The sequence below is a fragment of the Aristolochia californica genome, unplaced genomic scaffold, assembly GCF_029961685.1.
Source record: "Aristolochia californica isolate CCGP_79_NKW_82.1479 unplaced genomic scaffold, dmAriCali1.0.hap1 SCAF_8, whole genome shotgun sequence".
NCBI classification, from domain to species: Eukaryota; Viridiplantae; Streptophyta; class Magnoliopsida; order Piperales; family Aristolochiaceae; genus Aristolochia; species Aristolochia californica.
In genome coordinates, this window is record NW_027182279.1 from 33030083 (window position 1) to 33038806 (window position 8724).

The following is an 8724-nucleotide window of genomic DNA, read 5'->3' on the forward strand; positions in this document are numbered from 1 at the left end:
TCAAGTTTAGCAATGGAGGACTGTGTATTCTGCATGAATAATTGAAGTGTATCCTCAAGTGAAGGTTTTTGTGGAATCAATGGTTGTTGAGTGAAGTGTGGGCGCGGAGCTTGGGGTTGAGTAAACCCTGGAGGACCCCCAACCTGTGGGCCCTTGGACCATGAGAAATTTGGGTGTCTAGCCCAACCCGGATTATATGTTTCTGAAAAAGGATCGTTCCGGTTTGGTCTATGAAAATTCTGGACTGCATTCAAGTCCTCAATGAGCTCTGGGTAGGATGAACTAGATGGACACATTTGTGTGGGATGAGATGAACCAGAGCATATGGCACAGACAGTAGATGGGTTAGGAGCAGGTGAACTCTTGGACACCATAAGGGCATCAATTTTTCTAGTCAACCCTTCAATCTTGGCAATGAGCATGGGTGTTTCACTAACCTCGTAAAGACCCCCTCTTTTGGCTTCGTGGGATTTCCTATCAACATTAAATGATGAACCCCATTGCTGAGATTGATCACTCAACGTTTCAAAAAAATCCCACGCCTCACTAGCACTCTTACCCATCAAACTCCCACCACTCGTTGCATCTACCATGGATCTAACCTGAGGTGTAAGACCTTGATAAAAGTATTGCACTAAATGCCATTTCTCAAACCCATGATGCGGACACCTACGGATCAAATCCTTCCATTTCTCCCAAGCCTCATAAAAGTGTTCACCCTCCTGTTGCATAAAGTTGGAGATTTCTCTCCTGAGGGCTGTAGTTCTCTGAATGGGAAAGTACTTGGACAAAAATTTCGTGACTAATGTGTCCCATGAAGTAATGCTGCCCACCTCTAAGGAATTAAGCCAAGACTTGGCCTTATCCTTAAGTGAAAATGGAAAAAGTCTTAACCGGATAGAGTCATCTGAGAAATTCTGGAATTTAAAAGTTGCACAAATATCTAAGAATTCCTTGATGTGGTAATACGGGTCCTCCTTCTCCAACCCATAGAATGTAGGGAGGAGTTGGATCACACCCGGTTTCAACTCATAACTGGCGGCAGTAGTGGGTGGCAATATAATGCAAGAAGGTGATGTGAAGTGGGATGGGATAGAATAATCCCTCAGGGCTCTACGGTCACCTGCTGCAGGTAACTGTAATGGTTCGCCCTGATTGGCCATGGTAGCTCCTAACTTGACTTCGGGTGTTTTCCTACAAATATGTTCTACCTCTTCAACAAAAGGAGCTAATGGTCCACCTAGGGAGCGGCGCCCGTGCATAAAAACACAAAAAGAAACAAAATGAACTATCAAATTAAGCTAACAAACTCACTACTAAAAATATGAACTAACTAGAAGAAATAAAAATAATTCCATAAAAAATACCAAACTAAAATTATGAAAGAAAAAAAATAAAAAAAATAAAATAAAATAAAATAAAATAAATAAAATAAAATCTAACCTAAGACTATGGAGAACAAAGAAATACGCTTAATACGTGCCTCCCCGGCAACGGCGCCAAAAACTTGATGTAGAATTTTAGTTACATCGACTTTTATACCTCGCAAGCGTACGGATCGTTCATGTAATCTAGCAGTAAGCGAGGGTCATATCCACAGGGAGGATTGAATTTCGTGTATTCTTCAGTCAACTAGCCTAACCAAATATGATGAATTAATATGAACTAAACACTAATTATATCCCAAATTATCAAGCAATATATTTAATTAACTACTTGCACAACAGGAAACGTTAACTCTGGATTTTACCGTGATTCGTGCCTCTCTCGAGCGCCACGTAACCACGAATCCGGATTTCTCAATCCTTGCGTCTAGCCCCTCTCGGGCGCCTAGAGTTGAAGACAGAAATCGGATTAAAATACCAAAATCTCCTCAATTATAATCTTACCCTAATTAACTAATTTAATCAAATATCAAGAAAACAAGTCTTAAATAAAATTAATTATCAAATCAAATTCAATTAACATTCAAAACCTAAGTTCAAACCATATAAAAAATCAAATTCAATAATGACGAATTACTCCCCTTCTTCCTCCTCTCGCTCGGGCAGCAACTCGTTCTCACGGGTGCTGTGATTTCCGGAAATTGGTGGCGTCGGGTAGCAATAGTCAGTGGCCGGAGGTAGAGACGACGCCGGCGACGACGGTTAGAAGCCGACGGACGGAGGTAACGTCCGGCGAAGAGCGAAACAGAGCTAACGTTCTCTAACCGGCTCTCTCGAGTCTCGGTTGGAGTCGGAATGGCTCTGGGACTGGTCGGAATATGTAAACGACGCCGGAGGATGGTCGGAAATAAGAAGTGGCACCGGAGAAGCCCTCTCGGATCCCCTCCCGGCCTGGTGAGCGACTGTCGAACTCACCTTGACGGAGACTCTCTCGAGCTCTCCTCGGGTTTGTTCTCAGTTGGTGGACGGCAGTGGACGGCGGTGGACGACGGTGGCGTGGCGAAAGGTCTTGGCCGGCGAACAGCGGTGGGGAACTCCTCTCGGGTCCTCCCCTGTTTCCGGTCAAAGTCCTCTGTTTTTCTCTCCTCCACTTCTCTTTACGCTCTCTTCTCTTCACGCTCCTTTCTTTCTCGGGTTTTCCCTCTCGGGTCCCCCCTCTCGGGTCCCCTTTCGACCTCCATTTCAAGAAGGGTATTTTGGTAAATATCTCCTTCTCCACCATAATTCTCCTGAAATTCCATAATTCAACCTATAAAAAGCATTTCAGGAAGAGATAAACCTTAAAAACAATGAAATATAATTCAGGAGAGAAAAATATGCAATATCGACAGTTATTAATGCCAAATTCAATAAATGCATGTTTCAAGTGAAAACCGATAAATAACCACCTATAATACAATTATAAGGGTTATTCAATTATAATTAACCTAGTTCTCATGTCAGAATCTAGCATCTATCAGGAGGCATTTTTATCTAAGTGTTGACTCCCAAACCATATGTCGTTTCTAACTAAAATTATAGCCGTTACACATCATTAATCGTTCAAAACATTCAGGATGATCTATGATTGTTAGGTCCACTTTTTTTAAAATAGGCAAAAAGTGGGTTGTTGGGCTCTGGTCCACACGTTAACTTGAGAATTCTACTTTTTCTGCTCCTTGAAAATTTTTTATTATTAGGTCATTAGCATCTTCAACATGTTTCTGCCATGCATAATCACCACATTTAAGACATGTTATGATCAATTAGAAATCTCTTTCTTATAAAATTCCACCAAGGTATTAGGGGTTGTACTAGTGGAATTTCCCAAACATGGTAACTAAACTTTTGTGTTCATTTTTAATGCGTGAAAAAATTTTCTTCACTTACATTTATTATAATTTTCAAATTTTTTTTCACAAATAAACTCTAAAATTTTCATTTTGTTGTGTGATCTATTTGCCTAATCTTTTTTGTTTACGACAAATATTGGAGAGTGAAAACTCAAGTTAGGATTTGTAAAAAATTGAACATCCAAAATGGAAATGCACAAATACTGAGAGAGATAATTCCAAAAAGTATTCGTGATTTTTTAAGGATTGCAAACTCTTTTATTTATTTTTATATATTTTGGGTTTTGCAATCATCAGAAGAGGGGGGAGGCATTTTTGTCTACGTGTTGACTCCCAAACCATAAGTCATTTCTAACTAAAATTATAGCCATTACACATCATTAATCGATCAAAACATTCACGATGATCTATGATTGTTAGGTCCGCTTTTCGTAAAATAGGCAAAAAGTGGGTTGTTAGGCTCTGGTCCACACGTTAACTTGAGAATTCAACTTTTTCTACTCTTTGAAATTCTTGGATCATTTCGTCAATTGCATCTTCAACATGTTTCTGGCATCCATATCCACCACATTTAAAATATGTTAGGATCAATTAGAAATCTCTTTCTTATAAAATTCCACCAAGCTATTAGGGGTTGTACTAGTGGAATTTCCCAAACTTGGGTAACAAAACTTTGGTGTTCATTTTTGGTGCGTGAAAAAATTTTCTTCACTTACATTTATTCTTGTTTTCAAATTTTTTTCCATACATAAACTCTTAAATTTTCATTTCGTTGTGTGATCTATTTGCCTTATCTTTTTTGTTTACGACAAAAACGGTGGAGTGAAGACTCAAGTTTGGATTAGAAAAAAAATTGAACGTCCAAAATGGAAATGCACAAATGTTGAGAGAGTTAATTCCAAAAAGTATCTGAGTCTTTTTAAGGATTGTAAATTCTTTTAGTTTTTTTATATATTTTGGGTTTCGCACTCATCGAAAGAGGGGGGAGGTATTTTTATATAAGTGTTGACTCCTAAATCATAAGTCATTTCTAACTAAAATTATAGCCATTACACATCATTAATCGATCAAAAGGGGGGTGGCATTTTTATCTAAGTGTTGACTCCCAAACCATAGGATTGTAAACACTTTTACTTTTTTTATATATTTTTGGTTTCGCAATCATCGGAAGAGGGGGGAGGCATTTTTTTCTAAGTGTTGACTTCAAAACCATATGTCATTTCTAACTAAAATTATAGCCGTTACACTTCATTAATCGATCATAACATTCACGATGATATATGATTGTTATGTCCGCATTTTTGTAAAATAAACTAAAATTGGGTTGTTAGGCTATGGTCCACACGTTAACTTGAGAGTTCAACTTTTCCTACTCCTTGAAATTTTTGGATCAATAGGTTATTAGCATCTTCAACATGTTTCTGGCATGCATATCCACCATATTTAAAAATGTTGGGATCAATTAGAAATCTCTTTCTTATAAAATTGAACATCCAAAATGGAAATGCACAAATGCTGAGAGAGATAATTCAAAAAAGTATCTGTGACTTTTTAAGGATTGTAAATTCTTTTAGTTTTTTTATATATTTTGGGTTTTGCAATCATCGGAAGAGGGGGGAGGCATTTTTCTCTAAGTGTTGACTCCCAAACCATAAGTCATTTCTTACTAAAATTATAGTCGTTACACTTCATTAATCGATCAAAACATTCACGATGATCAATGACTGTTAGGTCCATTTTTTAAAAAAATAAATAAAAAGTGGGTTGTTAGGCTCTGGTCCACACGTTAACTTGAGAATTCAACTTTTTCTTTTCCATGAAAGTTTTGGACCAATAGGTTATTAGCATCTTCAACATGTTTTTGGCAGGCATATCCACCATATTTAAAACATGTTGGGATCAATTACATATCTCTTTCTTATAAAATTTCACCAAGCTATTTAGTGTTTTACTCGTGGAATTTCCAAATATGGGTAATGAAACTTTGGTGTTCATTTTTTGTGCGCGAAAAAATTTTCTACACTTACATTTATTATTTTTTCAAATTATTTTGCATACATAAACTCTAAAATTTTCATTTTGTTGAGTGATCTATTTGCCTTATCTTTTTTTGTTTACGACAAAAATTGGAGAGTGAAAACTCATGTTTGGATTAGAAAAAAAATTGAACATCCAAAATGGAAATGCACAAATGCTGAGAGAGATAATTCCAAAAAGTATCTATAATTTTTTAAGGAGTGTAAACCCTTTAGTTTTCTTATATATTTTGGGTTTCGCAATCATCAGAAGAGGGGGGAGGCATTTTTATCTAAGTGTTGACTCCCAAACCATAAGTCATTACTAACTAAAATTATAGCCATTACACATCAATAATTGATCAAAACATTCACAATGATCTATGATTGTTAGGTCCCCTTTTTTGTAAAAAAGACAAAAAGTGGGTTGTTAGGCTTTGGTCCACACGTTAACTTGAGAATTATACTTTTTCTACCCCTAGAAATTTTTGGATTATTATGTCATTAGCATCTTCAACATGTTTCTGGCATGCATATCCACCACATTTAAAACATGTTAGGATCAATTAGAAATGTCTTTCTTATAAAATTCCACCAAGCTATTAGAGGTTGTACGAGTTGAATTTCCCAAACATGGGTAACAAAACTTTGGTGTTCATTTTTTGTGCGTGAAAATTTTTTTTTGACTTACATTTATTATTTTTTTTAAATTGTTTTGCATTCATAAACTCTAAAATTTTCATTTCGTTGTGTAATCTATTTGCCTTATCGTTTTTGTTCACGACAAAAATGGGAGAGTGAAAACTCAAGTTTGGATTAGAAAAAAATTGAACATCCAAAATGGAAAAGCACAAATTCTGGGAGAGATGATTCAAAATAATATTTGTGATTTTTTAAGGATTGTAAAATCTTTTAGCTTTTTTATTTATTTAGGGTTTCGCAATCATCGAAAGAGGGGGGAGGCATCTTTATCTAAGTGTTGACTCCCAAACCATAAGTCATTACTAACTAAAATTATAGCCATTACACATCATTAATTGATCAAAACATTCACGATGATCTATGATAGTCCGGTCCGGTTTTTGTAAAATAGGAAAAAGTGGATTGTTAGGCTCTGGTCCACACGTTAACTTGAGAATTCAACTTTGTCTACACCTTGAAATTTTTGGATCATCAGGTCATTAGCATCTTCAACATGTTTCTCGCATGCATATCCACCACATTTAAAACATGTTAGGATCAATTAGAAATCTCTTTCTTATAAGATTCCACCAAGCTATTAGGGGTTGTACTAGTGGAATTTCCCAAACATTGGTAACAAAACTTTGGTGTTCATTTTTGGTGTGTGAAAAAATTTTCTTCACTTACATTTATTAATGTTTTCAAATTTTTTTGAATACATAAACTCTTAAATTTTCATTTTGTTGTGTGATCAATTTTCCTAATATTTTTGTTTATGAAAAAAATGGGAGAATGAAAACTCAAGTTTGGATTAGAAAAAAAATTTAACATAAAAAATGGAAATGCAAAAATGCTGAGAGAGATAATTCCAAAATATATTTTTGACTTTTTAAGGATTGTAAACTCTATTAGTTTTTTTGTATATTTTGGGTTGCGCAATCATAGGAAGAGGAGGGAGGGATTTTTATCCAAAGTGTTGACTCCCAAAGCATAAGTCATTTCTAACTAAAATTATAGCCATTACACATCATTAATCAATCAAAACATTCACGATGATCTATGATTGTTAGGTCAACTTTTTGTAAAATAGGCAAAGAGTGGGTCGTTAGGCTCTGGTCGACATGTTAACTTGAGAATTCAACTTTTTCTAGTCCTTGAGTTTTTGGATCATTAGGTCATTAGCATCTTCAACAAGTTTCTGGCATGCATATCCACCACATTTACAACTTGTTAGGATCAATTAGAAATCTCTTTCTTATAAAATTTCACCAAGCTATTAGGGGTTGTACTAGTGGAATTTCCATAACATGGATAACAAACCTTTGGTGTTCATTTTTGGTGCATGAAAAAATTCTCTTCCCTTTCATTTATTATTTTTTTAAAATTGTTTTGCATACATAAACTCTAAAATTTTCATTTTTTTGTGTGATTTATTTGCCTTATCTACGACAAAAATGGGAGAGTGAAAACTCAAGTTTGGATTAGAAAAAAAAATGAACATCCAAAATGGAAATGCACAAATGCTGAGAGAGATAATTCCAAAAAGTATCTGTGATTTTTAAGGATTGAAAAATCTTTTAGATTTTTTATATATTTTGGGTTTCACAATCATCGGAAGTGGGGGGAGTAATTTTTATCCAAGTGTTGACTCCCAAACCATAAGTCATTTCTAACTAAAATTATAGCCGTTACACATTATTAATCGATCAAGATATTCACGATGATCTATGATTGTTAGGTCCGCTTTTTTTAAAATAGGCAAAAAGTGGGTTGTTAGGCTCTGGTCCACACGTTAACTTGAGAATCCAGTACTCCTTGAAAATTTTGGATCATTAGGACATTAGCACCTTCAACATGTTTCTGGCATGCATATCCACCACATTTAAAACATGTTAGGATCAATTAGAAATCTCTTTCTTATAAAATTCTACCTAGCTATTAGGGGTTGTACTAGTAGAATTTCCCAAACAAGGGTAACAAAACATTGGTGTTCGTTTTTGGTGCGTGAAAAAATTTTCTTTAGTTACATTCATTATTGTTTTCAAAATTTTTTGCATACATAAACTCTAAAATTTTCATTTTGTTTTGTGATCTATTTGCCTTATCTTTTTTTTTTACGACAAAAATGGAAAAGTAAAAACTCAAGTTTGAATTAGAAATAGAATTGAACATCCAAAATGGAAATGCACTAATGCTGAGAGAGATAATTCCAAAAAGTATCTGTAATTTTTTCTGGATTGTAAACTCTTTTAGTTTTTTTATATACTTTGGGTTTCTCAATCATCGAAAGAGGGGGAGGAATTTTTATCTAAGAGTTGACTCCCGAACCATAAGTCATTACTAGCTAAATTTATAGCCATTACACATCATTAATCGATCAAAACATTCACGATGATCTATGATTGTTAGGTCCACTTTTTGTAAAAAAGACAAAAAGTGGGTTGTTAGGCTCTAGTCCACACGTTAACTTGAGAATTATACTTTTTCTACTCCTAGAAAGTTTTGGATCATTATGTCATTACAATCTTCAACATGTTTCTGGCATGCATATCCACCACATTTAAAACATTCTAGGATCAATTAGAAATCTCTTTCTTATAAAATTCCACCAAGCTATTAGAGGTTGTACGAGTTGAATTTCCCAAACAAGGGTAACAAAACTTTGGTGTACATTTTTGGTGCGAGAAAAAATTTTATTCACTTACATTAATTATTTTTTTAGAATAGTTTTGCTTACATAAACTCTAAAGT

The 8724-nt window shown here is 35.0% G+C and overlaps 1 non-coding gene across 1 annotated transcript; it reads left to right on the forward strand.

Moving 5' to 3' along the window:
• The first annotated feature begins 651 nt into the window (after positions 1–651).
• Positions 652–758, forward strand: LOC137939598 (small nucleolar RNA R71). Its single transcript, XR_011109979.1, has one exon. It is a non-coding gene; the product is annotated as a small nucleolar RNA R71 (small nucleolar RNA).
• Positions 759–8724: the final 7966 nt, after the last annotated feature.